The 19,742-nt window shown below is 41.8% G+C and overlaps 1 protein-coding gene and 1 long non-coding RNA gene across 7 annotated transcripts in view; one reads left to right on the top strand and one right to left on the bottom strand.

Annotated features, from left to right (window-relative positions):
• Lef1 (lymphoid enhancer binding factor 1) overlaps positions 1–19,742 on the top strand; it is a 93,415-nt gene that overhangs the window by 24,267 nt on the left and 49,406 nt on the right. The window lies entirely within an intron of this gene.
• On the bottom strand, positions 867–6,168 carry LOC150047307 (uncharacterized). Its single transcript, XR_016539422.1, has 3 exons — positions 6,087–6,168; positions 4,089–4,147; positions 867–1,131 (listed from the first exon to the last, which is right to left on the bottom strand). It is a non-coding gene; the product is annotated as an uncharacterized LOC150047307 (long non-coding RNA).

Raw genomic sequence — 19,742 nt, forward strand, 5'->3', positions numbered from 1 at the left:
GCAAAAAAGCTAAGAGACAATATCCAGGCACTGAGTTCAAGCCACATACTGAAACAAAAAATAAAAAGTTCATGAGTTATATGGTGTATACTGAAATCACAGCTCTATCACTTTAATAGCTGAGGGAGATTGTGCAAGCTATTTATCCAGCTAATTCTCAGTTTTCTGTATTTTTTTTCTTTTCCTTTTTGGTATTGGGGATTGAACCCATGACGTTGCATTTGCTAGGCAAGCACTTTGCCGCTGAGCTACATCCAAGCTCTGTCTTTGAACTTTCTCAAGACTAGGTGTCTATCACTTGAGCCACAGCACCACTCTGGCTTTTCTGTGTATGTGGTACCAAGGAGTTGAACCAAGAACTTCGTACATGCTAGGCAAGCACTATCATTAAGCTACATTCCCAGCCCTTGAATTTTTTGTATGTGAGATGCAGTCTCTCTCTTATTTATGTTTCCAATTTGAGTTTCCACATTTGATCTGTGCTCACAGTAAAGCCAGGGTGAAGATGATGGTAGTTAAGTCCATGAAGGTATGTCTCAGCTAAGTCTGTATTAGAAAAACAAAATGTGTGACTGACAGTTTGTTAAACTAGGTTTCAGTAATTTGGAATTTAGAGGATAACCATAATTTACGTATTCCCTTAGCTTCCCCTCCCTTCCCATACAGTAAGGGAAATTAAAAATCTCTTTGAGTGGAAAAAAGGTTTTAAAAGCACATCACTGTTTTATGTGGCACATTGTACTTATTAAGATATCTTCTAGAAGGCAATATTAAGAGTTTGCTACACAGACTGTTGCATCTGTAATTCACTCACATTAGCAATAGCCAAAAGGAAAGCCATTATAGAGATATTTTGCATCACAAATAAAATGGGTTAAAGATGGAGTGTTGGTCATAAAGAGGGGTCTGGTGAGTTATAACAAGCAGGAGGAATCAGGCTTAATAGGTTATTACAAACCTCCAGGATAAAACCTGGCTGCAGTGGGGGCAGCAGAGAGAGTGACTTCCTTCTGCCTTCTGTTCTGGCTCCTCTTCTGGGCAGGGACAGCAGTTCTGCTCTGCTTTTGATAGAAATCCTCCCAGCTTCAAGGCTGTTGCTACTACACACATCTTCCGAATTGATCATCTAAGCTGCAGTGCAAAGACAGCTTTACAATGTGTGAATTATTACTTGAACCTTCAAATGTAGTGGAAATTAGTTTCTATGATTCATATTGTTAAAAAAACGGATGAAAATAATTTATAGTACTATGCTTATTCATTTTTAAGTTTCAGAATTCTGTACTATTTGAAATGTAGTTATTACTTTGAGAGGAGGCAGAGGTACAGATTTTAACTAATGTTACTTAAAGTTCACTTTAAAGGATTTAAAATAAAAAGACTGACTTAGCACACATTTTGTTTTTGACAAACTAAAAAAGTTCAGGTAAATTAAACAGTTCATTGTTAGCAGAAAATGGACCAAACAACTACAATATTATTCATTCAAAAGTAAAACAACATGTTAGAAAAAAGCTGTGAGAATTTTTTTTTTGCCAGTCCTGGGCTTGAGCTCAGGGCCTGAGGACTGTTTTTGGATTTTTCTGAAGGTTAGAACTCTACACTTGAGCTTCAGCACCATTTCTGGCTTTTTCTAAGTATGTGGTACCAAGGAATCGACCCGGGTCTTTGTGCATGCTAGGCAAGCACTCTACCACTAGGCCAAACTCCCAGCCCAAGCTATGAGAATTTTAAGGGAAAATATAGAGCTTTTATTGATAGCTATTTATTTTTTAGAGACTGCATACCTATGTTATATAATAACTTCATATTGGAACTGATTTCCCTTTTGTACCTTGATGTCTAGAGTTATATTATTTTAAGATAATTTAGATATTTATGGTTATTTATCTTTAAAAATTGATTTTCTGAAGAAACAACAAATCTTATTGGAGAACAAGTGACTGTAAATTATTCAAGTAATCTGTAAATACTTGCTGTGTATAACATATAACTCTGGTTTGGCAGTTCTAATACTTCAAATGAGCTAGCTTCAGGCATTTGGTCACAGATAATGCTGGGCTTTAGAGAAGTGGGTCACGTGTCCAAATCTGAAATGGGTTCTATGCAGCTAAGGGCCTGAAATTACCTTTTGTGAAACACATTTAAAGAAAGGTGGCATATTCATCATTTATTAGAAGTATTCATCACAATGTGATTTTTTTTTTTTTGCCAGTTCTGGGGCTTGAACTGAGGGCCTGAACACTGTCTTCGGGCTTTTTCAAAGCAACTGCTCCACCACTTGAGCCATAGCACTACTTCCGGCTTTTTCTTTGTATATGGTACTGAGGAATCGAACCCAAGTCTTTGCGCATGCTAGGCCAACGTTCTACCACTAGGCCACATTCCTGTCCCACTATCAACTTTTGTATTCTTAAAAAAGATGAACTCTATGCTTGATTTAAGAATTGTTAATGGGGAAATTTTAAGATTGTGGCATATTTAAGTTTAGAGTTTTTCTTTCTCTTTATCTACCATGTTTTGTTTTTGTACTGAATTTTCATCCCTGAAGTATTTGTCTCCCTCCACTACCTTTCTATGCCACTGGCCAGTTTTGCCAGTTTATGATGACAAGTCCTTTAAAAAAATTTCATGTAATCAAATTTAGTGATCAAAACTTTACATAATCTTTCATAGATGTGGAAAGGGGTCTCATGGATATGTCCGTTTCTGAGTGCCATTGGTTTTCAGTGTCACTGAGCCCGCAATCTATTTGCCCTGGAATGGACAAGGAAGGAATGGACTCAGAATCTATGCATTCACATAGATGATCTGATGTATGGTTCATATTTGGGCAGGGCTGGGGGAAGGAATGAAGCCAAACTAAATAAGTTTCTGGAAGGCAGCCCACTGGGGGAGGGGGAAGAGTGCTGAAGGAAATGCCCATGTCAGGATGGAAGTGGTCAGCCCATGAAGGAGTCAGGAGATAATTACCTACCCTAGAGGGCTGGAGGAGGGTTTCAAGTCTCCACTTGCCTAAAAATACCTCCCCTGCTGGCAGCCCATTGAAGTGTCACTCAGCCAGTTTGCTTCCCTGGTTCACACTGGTAGAGGCTCTCCAGAGACAAAGCAGGGCGTTGTTGCTTCTAGGCCTTGTTCAAGCCTGCACGACAGACAACTGTCTGGCCCACTATTCTGGCTAGTAGACTGTATTATGCCTCTTCCTCTAAGCAAGCCAACCCGGATGCAAGAATAACTCCTTCATCCTCTCTTTACTCTTTCTGCCATCTGAAGCGTCCCTGGGAGGGGCCTGCCTGCATTTTTAGGGCCATTACCAAAGATAAGTACAATTATACTCACTGCACATGTATCAGAGACTGCTGTCATCTGCTTTGCTTGTCTCCCTTTCACTTTTCCCATTCTCTGTATGTGAATGTGTTGGCACTGGAGCTTGAACTCAGGGCCCTGGGCGTTGTCACTCAGATTTTCTGTTCAAAACTGATTATTGCTTAAACCACAGCTTCACTTCCAGCATTTTGGTGGTTAGTTGAAGGTCAGAACCCTATAGACTTTCCTGCCTGGGCTGGGTTTGAACCTGCATCTTCAGAACTCAGCCGCCAAATTGCAAGGATTACTAGCAAAAGCCACTGGCTCTTGGTTTAAAACAAGCCCCTCCCCTCCGCTCTCTTCATCTCCCCTCATTTACACTTTCTTCATACTTGTCCTGGAGCTTGAACTCAGGGCCTGGATACTGTCTCTAAGCAGTTTTGCTCAAGGCTGGTGTTATTACTCGAGTCACAGCTCCACTTCCAGCTTTTGGGGGGTGCTTTATCAGAGATAAGAGTTTCCTGAATTTTTCCTGCCTGGGCTGGCTTAGAACTATGATCCTCAGATCTCAAGCCTCTTGAGTAGCTAGGATTATAGGTGTGAGCCACAGGCACCTGGCTCCTTCTAAATCTTTACTCTCTTCTGGCTCTCTTTTCTTATCATAGTCTCTGTTTTAGCTCAGTAGGAGATTCAGTGTTGACCTACATGATGAGTTAGGTCTGACTTGGGCAGGGTAAGGCTTGAGCACCAAAGCCCTCACTGGACATCAGTGTTCTACTCACTCAGCTATAGGTGCTCCGATGTCTATGGCCTCTGGACACCTGGGCTCATGTCTTCCATCCTGTTGGGGGTGGAACACATTAGTTAGCAAAGTCTGATAGTCATCCATGTAAATTCCCCCTTCTCAATATCATGTGCCCATTTAAATCGGTGATCTGGTGTCATAGTCTTTTCATTTTTCTGGTCTCTGCCTTCTCTATAACCATTGATTAAAATGTGAGTTAAAATAGGGCTACACACAGGCTTCTTGAGCCATTCGTTAGGAGCCTGTGGGTTGATTATATATTAGTAGAGCTCTGGTTACACTTACAGATGAGATAAGAATCTCAGAGGTGCCCTTGGCTTGTGTGATGTTGAACAATTAATTGCTCAGGCTGTTCATTTCCTCTGTAAAACGATGTTACCATCTCCTTCACTGAACAGGTAAAGCATGTGCCATTAGCACATAGCAGTTAGCAGATAGGACGTAGTACATAGTGGTCGAGAATCAGTTCTCCTTCCCTTTTTCTTCCTCTCTCCTCCTCCTCCTTCCTACGCCTCCTTATTCCCTCCACCCTCTCCCTTCTTCCTCTCTCTTCCTCCTCCTCTTTCCCCCCTTCCCCCTCCCTCCTTTCCCTTTCTCTCTTTTAGAATCACATAAAGTTTAATTCATCTTGAAGTACTGTGATAGCTACATCACCCATCAGTTTTTTCAGCTCTTCATTTCCAGGGTGGAAGGCTACTTTTGACACCTCCTCTTATGCCCTATCTTAGTGCCCACAAAGCAGTCTCTTTGTATGAGATGAGCTTTTCCCTGGCTCTCCCCTATCACATTGGATTAGTTTGTCAGTTGGTAATTCCGAAGAAGGGGACATCAGGAATGAGTGTGACAGGCTTCAGGTAACTAAGGACTGATAGAGTGGAGGATGAGGTAAGTGAGATTATCGGTGAATACACTGAGAACGGAGCTATATAGCACCAGAGTCTTCTACAGTAAGTTTGCAATTGGAAGATAACTGATACTTTAAGAAAATTGGGCCAATTACTGGAGCTTAACTTTTGTGCTCTTGATTGGCTTTTTCCAATCAAGGCTGGTGCTATACCACTTGAGCCACACTTTCATTTCTGGCTTTTTGTTGGTTAATTGAAGATAAGAGCCTCACAGACTTTTCTGCCCAGGGCTAGGGCTGGCTTTGAAATGTGATACTCAGCTCCCAGCTTCTTGAGTGGCTTGGAACCACCAGGGCCCAGCCAGAGAGGCAAAAATAGGGCAAATAAATTAGATGGCAGCATTTAGTCCTAATTATTATTCCAGTAATAATAAGTACTCTTATACTTCACTCCCCCCGCCAAAATGTGTTTGGTTATAAAGCACTGGATGCCACTAGGCACAATAAGTATTGTTATATTGTGTGTGTCATGTTACTTTGCTAAGATCCAAAAATTTGATGGTCATAGGGACAACAACCAGCCTGGTGTAAGGAAGATTTGCTTGGATTGGACAGTAAAAAATGATATGAGAAAGCCAAGTTATTCACAGTGGAGGCCAGGGGCAGTATCTATGGAGCTTGTAATTTTAAGACTATCTAGGAGTTTATTGAGTGGGAAACTGGATCTCTTAAAGTCTCTCCAACCCCACATTTATTAACTTAAAACACAGTTTAGCAGCTGGGCACTGATGGCTTAGACCTGTACCTAACCCTAGCTACTCAGGAGGTGGAGATCTGAGGAAGGTGGTTCAAAGCCAACTGAAGTAGGAACATCTGAGATGCTCTTATTTCCACTGAACCACCAGAAAAACCAGAATTGAGCTGTGGCTCAAAGTGGTAGATTGAGCAAAAGAGCTCAGGGACCTGGAGTTCAAACCTCATAGCTGATCCTTATTCCCCCCTATTCCACCTCCCCCCCCCAAAAAAGAGACAGTTTAGCTATAATTGGGTAAACTTCAACACAGGTTTCTATGGGAGAATAAGCCATAAATTGGACCCCATTGTAAACATGAGGGCATTATCTAAACCTACCTTGCCAGAGAGTACATTAATTTTGTTTGTAAGAGGCTATCAGTGTAGACCTGGGATCAGTAGTAATTAGCAGCTCCCTATCACAGATTTACTGACCACTCTGTAGGGTAAAGTCCAGGAGCCTGAGTTTCATCGATTCATGTGGATCCTTGTGATGTAGGCTGACTGACTCATTGAACATTATTGATTCCTCTTTGTGAAGAAACAATAGAGAACCTAGGAGTCTCAGAGTGGCTGGGAGATAGATCTAAGTGACTTGGGTCCGGGTGCTGTCCCCTGGAGGGCTATAGATGAGACACAAAATGCAGAAGAGCAATAGAATATGCCTGGGGCAATGAGAAAGGGGGCATTTGGGAGAAAAGGTGTGCTTTTAAGACCTAAGTGAGAGAGAGTGTATGCGTGTGTGTGGTGGTACTAGGGCTTAAATTTTCACTAAGGGCTCAAGCTCCTCTACTTGAGCTACGCTTCCTCTTCCACTTTTTTTGGTTCATTGGAGAGAGAGATGAGTCTCTTGGATTTGGATGACTTGAAACTGGGATCCTCAGGTCCCAGCCATTCACCATAGCAAGAAATGTAAGCATGAGCCACCAGGGCCTAGTATGTTCAAGGTACTGGAATCTCTCAGGCCGGTTGCCCAACAAGACCACCATGTAAATCCAGCACTGACACCCTGAATTTGCATTTGTAATTTTTCCTCTGCCAGTGACCCTGAATCCCAGCGCCACCTCGGTGTATTTGGTAAACCAGAAAGAAAAAAAGCCTATTTCTTATATTCTTGTTAAAAAAACTGGTTTTTAGCAAGCTGTTAAAAAGTTTTAAAAAAATCCCAGTTTTTATAATTATTTCTTTTAAATGTTTTTTTTAATATTTTTTATTGTAATTAATAAAAGGGTTACATGACATGTGCCAGATAGAAGGTGCATTAATTTGCATTCTTTTAAATGTTTTAAGTGGTTCTACAAAGGAGTTTCAGTTCAACATGTCAATTTATGTCCCAGTTGTACCAATGCAGCTTGGGACATTGAAGCTTTTTTGTCAAAAAACTTTTAAAAAATTGGTTTATGTTTTCAAAGAACCCCATGTGTCATAGAAGCTGTCTTTGACTAGTGGCAGTGTTGACTGATGCCTGGCTTTTACTTCTAACAAAGGCTGTTGGGTTGATCTTCAGCAGTAACTCCTTTTCCCACTGTACAGGCTGTATGTGAGTAGAGGTTGTTTTTTATGCTGTTGTTCTGGATACCTTTTCTTTGGTCAGAAAGTCTCGTGATACATGGAAGGGTATTTTCATGGTGATCACTTGCACAATTACATAGGGATTGTTGCGTGTGTGGCTAATATAGGCACATGTCTAACTATTAAACAATTAGGATATGAAGGTCTAGCCTTGTTAACTAATGGGTTGCTGGAAACTTTGAGAATCTATCATAGTTATTTTTGTTTCTTTGATTGTGACGTGGAACATACTAGCAGGGTTTGTTTTCTAGAATTTTCTAGAATCTTGCTCTCACTTCCACCTAAAAATGTTTTACTTGGATTGTTCTTTCTCTGACTGTCTTTCCATTATTTTTAATGAAGGACCATGCTATTTAATTTTAATAACAAAGCATTCAAAATCCATGCAATCCATACATCGTTTGAGCTTCTCACTAGTCCTTATAGGAAAAAAAAGAGCTCTGAAGCTTAGGGAAACTATGATTTAGTGATTTTTTTCCTCCCCAAATTATAATTTTCTTTGGAATTTCAGTGCTCTTGGAATGCTAGAGGTAAAGAAAATATGGTAATTGGCCACTGGTTTGGGGTGTGGAAAGCATTTGTATTTTCTACCACCCAGTTAGTTGGTTGGCTAGATTTTTCTCTCCATTGATGTTGATAACATTTTATAGTAGAAATAATTCAGAACTGACCAGTGTCCCACATAATGAGAAAGATTGTAGAGGCATTTAGAGGGAATTGCTTTTCAGTATTCTCTCCTGCCTTGGAAGCAAAGGCTTACACCAATGCTCCTGTGGCTCACACCTGTAATCCTAGCTACTCAGGAGGCTGAGATCTGAGGATCATAGTTCAAAGCCCGTCCAGGCAGGGAAATCTGACAGGACCATCTCCAACTAACCTCTAAACAGCAGGAGATGGAGCTGTGGCTCAAGTGGCAGAAAAAGCTAAGGGACAAGGCTCTGTGTTCAAGCCCAGAATAGGCTTATGTACGATGTATGCACACACACACACACACACACACACACACACAATTGGTAGTAGGAGGAGCTGGAGAAAGAAGGGAATCAGAGGCAATATCCTTGATTGTTCATGGTGAGTAGAGGGAAGAAGGTGCAGTCTAGGGCACACTCCATACAGTTTTGGGTTTGTTTTGTTTTGTTTTTATTGTCGGGGTGATGTATAGAGAGGTTACAGTTATATTTGCCAGGTAGTAAATGCATTACTTCTCACACATTGATAACTACTTCTCCTATTTTTGTCCCCATTTCCCTCCCTTCCACCCCCTCCCAGTCATCTTGTTTTGCCCCTCCACAGAGTTTTATTTGGCCTTGCTTTCCAGAGTGAAAGTGTTGACTTAATATTTAGGAAGTGGTCTTTTATCAGTTATGTGTTTGATTATTATAAACAACCATTTATGCAAGGTGCTTTTATTGGTTTCTTTTTCCTTATTTTTAATCTTTTTATCTATCCTAAAGCAACCGCACAGGAAATAAAAATGAGTTCCATCACACAAGGCTTACCACCCCAGTAAACCCGTCACTCCTCTCATTATTTTACAATCTCCCTCCCCACCCCCACCCAGAGGGGAGGATGTAATCCTGTCTGGTCTTGATTACAATAATCAATGGAGTCTACTGATGATTCTTTCAATAATCTTGGAGAGAATCTTAACTAAATATTTATTGTCTAGTTTAACTGAACCTGTTTTACAGTATAACAAAGGACTTTAACCTAAAGAGCCAGCCTTAAACAGCAGTGTCTTCCCAAAGTGTGTAAAGAAGTCTAACTCCTGTCAGTCACTGGTGGCTCACGCCTATAATTCTAGCTACTCAGGAGGCTAAAATCTGAGGATCAAGGTTTGAAGCCAGAAGTGGAGGTGTGGTTCAAGTTGTCACCATCCATGAGTAGAAAAGCCAAGTGAGAATGCAAGGTCCTGAGTTCATAGCCCAGTACCACCACACACACACACATGCCAAGTGTTTCAACTTTCAGCCATCAGTTTATCCTTGGGAAGGTTGGGAATTCTCTGCTTATATGTTTGTTTAAGAATTTTAATCCCCTCTTTTCTGCTAGTAATGTTCCAGTTTCTTGCTAGACTGTTATGGAGATGGATAGATAGTCTGGCCACAAACTCCTGGGCTGAAATTTCCTTTATGGTCTCAGCTTCCCTAAAACTGATGGCTGATTTCTTTCTTTTTATTAATTATAGTGTATAGAGGGGTTACAGTTATATTCACACATTGATATGCCTTCTCCTGTTTTTGTCTCCATTTCCTTTCCCCCACCCCCTCCCAGTCATCTTGTTTTCCCCCTTATTTCAAATAAACGAACATATATATATATAATATGGCTGGCTGATTTTTTTTTTTTGCCAGTCCTGGGCTTGAGCTCAGGGCCTGAGCACTGTCCTTGGACTTTCTCAAGGCTAGAGCTCTACCACTTGAGCCTCAGCACCACTTCCGGCTTTTTTCTATGTATGTGGTACCGAGGAATCGAACCCGGGTCTTCATGCATGCTAGGCAAGCACTTTAACCACTAGGCCAAACTCCCAGCCCAATGGCTGATTTTTTTAAAGAATGTATTAACATTGATTTTCAAATGACATGTTTAGCAAACAAGTATTCAGGAAGGGAATCTCTATATAATCACTGGCACTTAGATTTTAGAACATAATTAAAATTAGGCTGAGAGTTTGTATTTCATAGATACATATTAATCTATGTAATAAAACATTATTTCTATAGAGTATATAGCCCATCATAGATTTTTATGTCTATGTAGTTATGTTTATATCTCCAAGACCATGTCAATAACATTGGGTACTCAAATATTGAGTCATAGCTCTTGTACTATTTGGATCTAATAGTCACATATTAAGGATACCATGCGCCTTTTGTTCCTTTGGTCTTGACTTACCTCACTCAACATGATTTGCTCTAGATTCATCCATTCCCTGCAAATGCCATTATTTTATCTTGTCTGTTGGCTATGTAGAAAATCCACTGTGTGTATTCATTCATCTGCAGTAGGGCATCTGGATTGTTTCCATCGCCTGGCTATTGTGAGTAGTGCAGAGATGAACATAGCTGAGCAGGTGTCCTTATCATATCCTGGGTTATGATGTTCAGGATAGATACCCAGGAGTGGTATGGCGGGAATCATAGGAACGGTCAATTTTCAATTCTTTAAGAAACCTCCACACTGCTTTCCAGAGTAGCTGAACTAGTTTATAATCCCACCAGCAGTGCAGTAAGGTTCCTTTTTTTCCACAACCCTGTATGGCTGGTTTTTTTTTTTTTTAAAGATCATTTCTTCCTCCTCCTCATCTTCCTCTTTTTCTCTTCTTTTTTTAAGGAAAAAAAAAAACTCCTGTTTCCATTTCCTGGAGTTCATTTCAATAAATATTATATGTCATCAGAGGCAGCTAGGCATTGACTAACAAGTTAGAAATGACTACACCAGATGTTCTGTTTCAGTGAGATATGTTATAAGTGCCTGTTACTCACTGTGGTGGCATGACATGGGGAGAAGGTGAACAAAAAATTTCCAAGTATGTAATAGTAGTTCTATCATCAGCCTTCACTGGCATTTCTTCTTGCCCCTTCCCCTCCCCCTCTCTTCCTGAACCCAGGAGATGTGCACACGATTCCTCTGCTTAGGTGTGCAACATTGTCAAGGATTTTCATAATTTGCACATAAATTTTCATCCCTTCACTATTGTCCCCTAGACTCAGAGGGCTTTAATGGCACAGAAAGAGAGAGATTGCCCCTAACAACTCATTTGTCGGCTGAGGTGCCTCAAATCTGATCCCTGAAGTGGTCCCTGGTGTGAGAGGCTTTTTGCAGCCTTTGGGCCTGCACTGCTTTTTCTCTCACCCATGGGAAAACAAGGATGGAGCCTCAGACCCAGCTTACCTGTTATCTATTCCTGAAGAGGCCACCTTTGAGCCTCTAGGTGTCCTGAATATTCCTTCACCTACAGCCTTTTCCACATTGTTGTTCCTTCCATCTTACCTTGACATCCAAGAAGTCAAACATCCTGAATTTGTAGGCGATAGGTATTTTAGTGAGGTTTGGTGGTTGATGAATGGAAGATGGCAGTGTTATTGCTGTCCTTACTTGTAGCTGATGTTTTGTCTGTTTGGTCAGTTGTAGGGCTTGAACTCAGGGTCTAGGCACTGTCGCTGAGCTTTTTGCTTTGAGCCCCTACTCCACTGATGGTTTTCGGGTGGTTCATTGGAGATAAGGGTCTCACAGACTTTCCTGTCTGGTTTTAAACTTAACACAGTCCTCAGCAGGTCTCAGCCCCTTCAGCAGCTAGGATTTACGAGCATGAGGTACCAGATTTGGCTTTTAGTAATTTTTTTTTTGAATTTACGATTTAATGTGGAATGACATAATATGGGATTTAAGTCATATATAAATCACAATGGATCAAGTCAACTTTTAGGGATTACTTGAATTTCCAAACAAACCGTGATCTCTCTTCTCTGGCAAAGACTGAAGAATCACACTGCTGTGTTTAAACTATCTTAAAGTACCTCCTAGGTCAGTTGTTTGCAAAATTGGACCCACTAAACTTCTAACATATGTAGATCCTAAGCCTGGAGGGCTTGACTTGTACATGCCTGTAATCTCAGCACTGAGCAGGTTGAAGCAAGAGCATCGAGAGTTAGAGGCCAGCCTTGACTGCATAACAAAACAAAACTCAAACTAAAAGTTCTCAAGGTGATACTTTGCAGCAAGCAAATGATTTTTCTGAAAGACTCCAGTTTGCCCACCTTCTACAATGCCACGTTAAAATATCATAGTTCTTACATATTTGAATCACTGCCACAAATTTTGACTAGTGTGTTCAATAAATTTGAAGACAAAAACATGTCACGTGTAAAGGCAGGAAGCTAACAAATGATAGAATATGAATATGGAAAACTGAACTTGAAAGAGTTGGTGCCTTCTACTCTTCAGTATGAGATGGCTGAATTACATTCATGCCATGAATAGTAATGAGGTCAGTGCCTGAATCCAGAGAGAAATAATTGCCATCTGTCATGGGACATTACATTGGTGTGTTAGATTTCTGAGCCAAGAGTTGCTGAATTCTATATAATTTGCCCTTCAGTAAAGAATTCAGTTGAGATTTAACAAGTCAAAAATAATGTCTCAAGGGCTGGGAATGTGGCATGTATAAAGCCTTGTGTTGGATACCTCAGTACCACATAAACAGTAAATGCTGAAAGTAGCCCTGTGGTTCAAGAAGCTCAGAGACAGGGTCTGGGAGTTTGGCCTAGTGGTAAGAGTGCCCGCCTAGCCTGCACGAAGACCCGGGTTCAATTCCTCGGTACCACATACATAGAAAAAGCCAGAAGTGGTGCGGTGGCTCAGGGTAGAACACTAGCCTTGAGGAAGGTCCAAGGACAGTGTTCAGGCTCTGAGCTCAAGCCCAGGACTGGCGAAAAAAAAAAAAAAGCCTAGCTCCTGAGTTCAATCCCCATGACTGGAGTGGAGGTTGGGGTGGGGGGGATAGAGGGAGGGAGGGAGAGGGCAAGAATGAGGGAGGGAGGGAGATCCAGCTTGGATGTGGGCAGCTTGCTTGCAAATAAGAATGTGGAGCTAGGCACGGGTGACTCGGGCCTATAGTACTAGGTCCATGGGAAGTTGGGATCTGAAGATTGTAGTCCAAAGCCAGCCCACGGAGGAAACTCTTACCTCCAGTTAACTACCAGAAACTGGAAGTACTGCTGTGGCTCCAAGTGGTAGAATGCTAGCGTTGAGCAAAAATAGCTCAGGGACAATGTCCAGGCCCAGTGATCAAGCCCCATGATTGACAAAGAATGTGGAATTCCGCATAGGTCCTGAAATCCAAGTGCCTTCACAACTTAAATTGATGGTCAAAGCTGGTCAACAATAATGTGAGACTTTTTAAAACAAGTTCTATTTTTCTTTACTTGACTTATATACCCTGTAAAAGATTGGAGCCATAGTATTAAATTGATTGTACTAATTGCTATATCCAACTTCTTTAAAATATGAAATACTGGCTATGAGTTGAATGTTACAAACTTCAAACAATTATCAAACCCTATATTCTCTGGTCACAAAACCATTAATTTAGGAGAAAGCCACTAGAAAAACCTTTGTGTGTGGGGGGGTGGGGGTGGGAGTGGGTACACTAGATCTGGGGCTTGAACTAAGGGCCTAGACTCTGTCCCTGAGCTGCTTTTGCTCGAGGCTAATATTCTACCCTGGAGCCACAGCACTCACTTCTGGCTTTTTGAGTAGTTTTTTGGAGATAAGAATCTCATGGGCTTTTCTGCCCAGGTTGGCTTCAAACAGTGATCCCCAGATCTCAGCCTTCTGAGTAGCTAGAATTACAGGGGTAAACCATCTCTTTTAAAGGTATCACAGACCAAAAAGAAATACTCATGAGTAAAGGGTAACAGAGTTTACATTGTGTGTTGGATATAGTAGTACACACCTGAAATTCCATTATTTGGAAGCCACAATTCATAGTAAGAGTGTCTCAAAAAAATTTTTTTTGTATCAAAACCAGTGGTATGAATCCAAAGGCTACTAAGGGGGAAAATTAAGCCTTAAATGTTTATAATTGCAAACAAAGAAAAACTAGAATTATGGAGGGGGGTGATAGCTTGAAGAGATTAAGGCATGAAGAGTGATTTTTAATACCATGCAACCAACCTTTAGCAGCCATCTGCCTCAAGGTTTTCAAGAAGAGCCCATTACTTTACTAGAAGTTGTTCAAGATCCAAGTTACTAGAAACAGCTGATGAAGGGTAGGAAGAAGGATGTGATAATGCCAAAATATCCAGAATATCATGGCACGGGTGGCTTGTACTTGGGTGTGCCTCTTCAGTGCCAAGGTGGAACCCAGGCATTTCTAGTGCCTTTTTTTTTTTGCCAGTCCTGGGCATGGGCTCAGGGCCTGAGCACTGTCCCTGGATTTTTTCTCAAGGCTATGGCTCTACCACTTGAGCCACAGCACCACTTCTGGCTTTTTGCTACGTATGTGGTACCGAGGAATCGAACCCGGATCTTCGTGCATGCTAGGCAAATACTCTACCACTAGGCCAAACTCCCGGCCTCTCTAGTGCTTTTTGAGCAAGCCAGGCCTTAGCGCCTCTAAATCAGTGTTGGCAGGTTCTGTTTCATAAGTAGATTGTCAAATGATAATCCTGGCACTTCTGGGGTTTAGGACAGTTTTAGAGGTTCATGAGACAAACTGTTGGCATAGCAGTAGTGAGTCCTATTTTTGTCACTTTCAAAAATGTCACTTTTGACATTTACCATGGTATTAAGAAAGTAGTGGTGGATAGACTGTCTGACATAGTCCAAACCACAGCAGAGCACAGCTGTTTTAGTAATGTTGTGGTATTCATTGCCATGCACTTTGGTTAGTCAGTCGTGTCAACCAGTGAAAGTTCTTAGCTGTGTTAAACCTAGACCCTGACTACCGGCCTTGTTAATATTCTAGAATGAAATGGGAAGTCTATGAAAGCATTTCTGGATATAGGCAAGTCCCATGATTGTCTCAAGGAAAATATTTCTGCAGGGTTGACTTTTTATTTTGCAGGATGACTCTCTCCTCTCTTCCCTCGTCACCCTTCCCCTCACCCCTTTCACCCTCTCACCAGTCTTTTATTCAAGGCTAGTACTCTACCACGTTGAGCCACATCTACACTTCCAGCTTTTGAGTGATTAATTGGAAATAAAAGCTTCACCAGCTTTCCTGCCCTGGCTGGGCTGACACAGCATCTCGATCCTTAGATCTTAGCCTCATCTGAGTGTCAAGGTTTATAAGCCACCCAGACTCCTATTTCTAATGAACGATCAAAAACTCAGAAGTGGAAGTATGGCTCAAATTGTAGAGTGCCAGCCTTGAGCTGAAAGCCAAGCAAGCCCAAGAGGCCCTGTGTTTAGGTGCCCAGTAATGCAAACAAATGAATGAATGAATAGATAAATAAAATTTCTGCTTGGGAAAAAATAGGAAGTTTTTGAATCAACCCAAAAAGCAGCTCAAGAGTGGATTATAGACCACAACAGCAAATGTCTTGTCACACACAGCCCAGAAAACAGGTCTGGTGAATGTTGTGCTTTGCACTGTCTCATTAGAGAAAATGAGTCAAGATGGATCTAATTAACTTGCACCCATTCAGCACATTTTGCCCACTGAAATGGGCAGTAGTGGTCTCATCCTGCCTGCCCCAGATGTTGGTTTAAATTGTTCACAGGAGTTTTTCGAAGAGCCTTAAAATATATATATATATATAATACACACACATATATATGCGTGTATATATATACAAATGTATATATATATATATATACACACACACACACACACACACACACACACACACACAAATGGCTTGACATCTTTATCTTCCACCTGATAATCATCTCGGAGAAGCATTATAATTATGTTCTGGTGGAGGTGGAGGGAGGGGACTTCTGTTAGCCTCAGGCTTTGCCAAACCTGAAGTGGCCTCCTCAGGAAATGAAGAAAAGTCTCCCCATCTGTCACTTAAGGGATGGACAGGTGAACAGGTGTATTAGCCACACTTCCTGCTAATTGTCAAGTGAGCCATGGCATTTATTCTTGTCATTCCCAGGCAACTACAGTGCCTGGCTGTTTTCCATAGGAAACATGTGGAGGTTGAATACTGTCACACATCAGGTATGTTGAATATTTTTATGTCACAGTTAAGCAAATGTAAACGTTCATAAAGATAGAGAAAATTTTAAAAGGTACAAGTATAGAGAAGAGCATGAACTCTCCAGTATCTTCTAAATTAGCAGTAAGTAAAAAGAAAAAAAACAAAGGGCTTGGAGTTTGGCTTAGTGGTAGAGTACTTCACTAGCCTTCACAAAGACCTGGGTTCAATTCCTTGGTACCACATGCATAGTAAAAGCTGGAAGTGGTGCTGTGGCTCAAGTGGTAGGATTCTAGCTTTGAGAAAACCCAAGGACAGTGCTCAGGCCCTGAGCTTAAGCCAAGGACTGGCAAACACACACACACACACACACATACACCCCCCCCCCATAAAGCCAAGTACTAGTGGCTCACACAAGGGGTTTAGTTCTGAGGATCATGGTTCTAACCAGCTCAAGTAGGAAAGTCTCTGAGACTGTTCTCTCTAACCACCAAAAAGGCTGGAAGTGGAGCTGTGGCTCAAGTGGTAGACCACCAGCTTTGAGCAAAAATTCACCCAGGCCCTGAGTTCAAGCTTGGATGGTCTCAATTCAAAGCCAGCCCAGGCAGAAAAATATGAGACATTCTTAGTTCTAGGTAACCACCAAAAAGCTGGAAGTGGAGATATGACTCAAGTGGTAGAGTGCCAGCTTTGAGGGAACAAGCTAACAGCACCCAGGCCTAAATTCAAGCTCACTACTTGCATTGAAATAAAACAAAAACGGTCTGCAATATAATGGAAGTAAAAATCACTGTCTACTTTTATAACATACTATTTGGAGCACAGACTTTGGGGAAAAGACAAATTTAGTTAATTAGCTAGGGGGTCTTAGTTAACTCTTCACCATCCAATAATATCTGCCAGGATTGGCCTTGGGATTGAATGTTTGTCAGAACAGTGCTTGGCTCCTCTAAGGGCCTTAAATGGTAGGAACAGTAATTGTGGTTCTTATCGTGGCTAATATGAAGTTGTATTTCACAAGTACTAATTAAGTCCTGCTAGGCTTCCTAAGCCTTGGTTTCCTTATCTCTCTGATGGAGGAGGAGTTGGTTGGTGAGCTTGGAAGATTTCTTCTAAGTCAGCTTGAGTCAACCTCTTCTGAGCTTGGCAAACTGCCCAGAGGAGGGTCTTCAGACCACCCTGGCTCCCCCCTGGCTCTTCCTTCTGTCTGCACAGCTTCCCTAGCCAGTTACTGCTCTGTAGGAGCTTAGGGATCAAAGCCTGAGAAGGTCAGGCATTCCCAGAGCTGCCCCTTCTCTCCCTTCATCTCTACCATCTTGTGCCATGTGGGCACAGCTCCAGCTCAGAGGGGCAGAGCTCTGGGATGCAGCTGACTGGGGAGAAGCTGAAGGGAGGGCAATTGTTTAGGGTGTCTGGGAAAACTTGATTATGCTCTTTTTTCTTTTAAGATATGCAAAAAGGCAAGAATAGGAAAATAGAGACTCAGTCTGTTTTAGAAAGGGACTAACTGATGGTAAAGTAACTTTGAGTATACTGGGGAAGAAATAACATATTGAGCAGAGAATTAGATCACAGATCAGTGTTGGAGTCAGGCTACGAATGTTTGGCTTTGTGGTAGAATGTTTGCCTAGTATGCTTGAAGCTACCCTGGGTTCAATTCCTTAGAATCACGTAAACAGAAAAAGCTGGAAGTACCACTGTGGCTCACATGGTAGCCTGCTAGCTTTGAACAAAAGAAGCTCAGGGACAGTGCCCAGGATCCAAGTTCAAGTCCCAGGACTAGCAAAACAAAATAATATCAGCCTTCCCTCCCTCCCTTCCATCCTCCCTCTCCTCTTCTCCTCCCCTCTTGTCCTTTTACCCTCCTCTCATTTCCCCTTCTCTCTCCCCTTCTACTCCTTCGCCTTTATCTTCTTTTCTCCCCTTCTTCCTTCCCTGTAACTGGGTCAATAAGCCAAATTACATCAAAAAAGACCAGCATCTTTTCAAAGTGAACTGCATCAACCTGAATTTTCTTTAAGGCCTTTAACAGCAATGCCATGAGTTTACCGCAGCCAGCAGAGAGCAGGGCCGTCTCCTGCCCGATTCTCTTCCCTCAGGCTTTGTGTGGGTTCTGCTCACAACTAGGCTCTGCCTATTTGCCTGCTGTCTTGGTGTGCTCATTTCCAGTAGACATGTTTGTTAGCTTTCCTGGCCAGTAGATTGGGTTCTGCGTACTCTAACCTTCTGTCTCAACACAGAGTACTCAGAGCCCAGTACCTAGGGGGAACAACTTTTTCGTTGAAAGTTGATAAATGGCTTTTAAATTCAGTCTTGCAGACTTGTGTCTACCAGGCCTGAGGATCGAAGCTGAAATGCTCTTTCCCTCCTGTTCTCTTCATTCGGTCACTCTCCCCTTCCCAAGCCCTTGGGAAACAACTGCCTGGAATGACAATGCTAGGCGAAGAAAGGACTGGGTGGCTGGTGTTTCTGTGGAAGGCAGCTCTTCCACTGTCCCCCGACCCCCAAAGCGGTATTGACTCCCCTCTTTAAACTCTTCTCCAGTGGGCAAGGAGTTCGCCATGTTCTTTGCTAACTGATTCATATTCAGTGTTTCCTCGCTAATCATGAAGTCTGCCAAGTCTTAGCTCTATGGAGATTGTCCCTTCAGGTCTTGAATCATGTCGCATCCAAGGAACACATTTGTTTTGACAACACACAGCCACACCTTCCCAGAGGTGCACAGCTGCACCACGTGCCTGTGCTCTTTGCACCATCTGATCCTTTCACACCAGGTCAAACATGTGCACATGCGCAGCTGCACCTGTTCCCTGCTGTACTGTTTCCTGGAAGATTCTAGTTGGTCCTCCATATGTTTTGTTATATTTATGATGATGATACCAATACTATCTTGTGGGGGGAGCTCTGCCTTCAAGAGGCTTTTATTCTTTTTATTTTGCCTTGCGGAGTCTTCCTTTCTGGCTGCTTGTCACAGATTCCTTCACTTTGGCTCTGAAAGTATTGTCTAGGCTATTTGGCTTAGTAAATAAATTCGCATGTAAAGGAGAGGGAAAAATTTCTGAAGGACTCCTTTTCTTTGTGTTTGCTTTTTTCCTAAGTGTTAAATAATTTTGGGCCATTACAGGAATCACAGAAGTTGAATGCAACTGCTGATTTACATATACCTGATAATTCTACAAGGAAAAGAGCGGCTTTTGAAAGTTTAGTAAAAAGGATGGACCAAAGGTTTGGAAAATTGTAATTTTCTAGTTTCATTAATGCACTAGCATTTGTAAAGAATGGAGTGCAGATTGCTATGTATTTGCTTCTTTTTATTTTTATCTTTAACATAGCAGTGGTGATAGGACTTGAACTCAAGGGCCTTGTACTTGCTAGGAAGATGCTCTCCCATTACAGCTACTTCTACAGCTCCTTTTTTGCTGTAGTTATTTTTTGAGGCAAGATCTCATGTTTATAGCTAAGTTAACCTGGCCAGTGAGCTCCCTATTTTCAAGTTGAGTAGCTAGGGGGGTTAGGCATGTAAACCACCATACTCATGCTTTTTATTAGTTGAGATGAGGGTCTCATGAACTCTTTCACTCTGACTGGTTCTATGGAACCCCAGCCATCCTGAATTTTATTTGATTTATTTTATGTTATTTTTAGTAGTTTGTTTCACTTTTTAAAGGACTTAGGGTCTAGAACTAGTGACTGTGGTACTTAACCAGCAATAGCATGTTTCCTGTCTTCTTCTTCCCCTTCCTCCTCCTACTCTTCCTCTTCTGTCTCTCAC

The sequence above is a fragment of the Megascapheus bottae genome, chromosome 23 (genome assembly GCF_031878675.1).
Source record: "Megascapheus bottae isolate mThoBot1 chromosome 23, mThoBot2.hap1, whole genome shotgun sequence".
Lineage (NCBI taxonomy): Eukaryota > Metazoa > Chordata > Mammalia > Rodentia > Geomyidae > Megascapheus > Megascapheus bottae.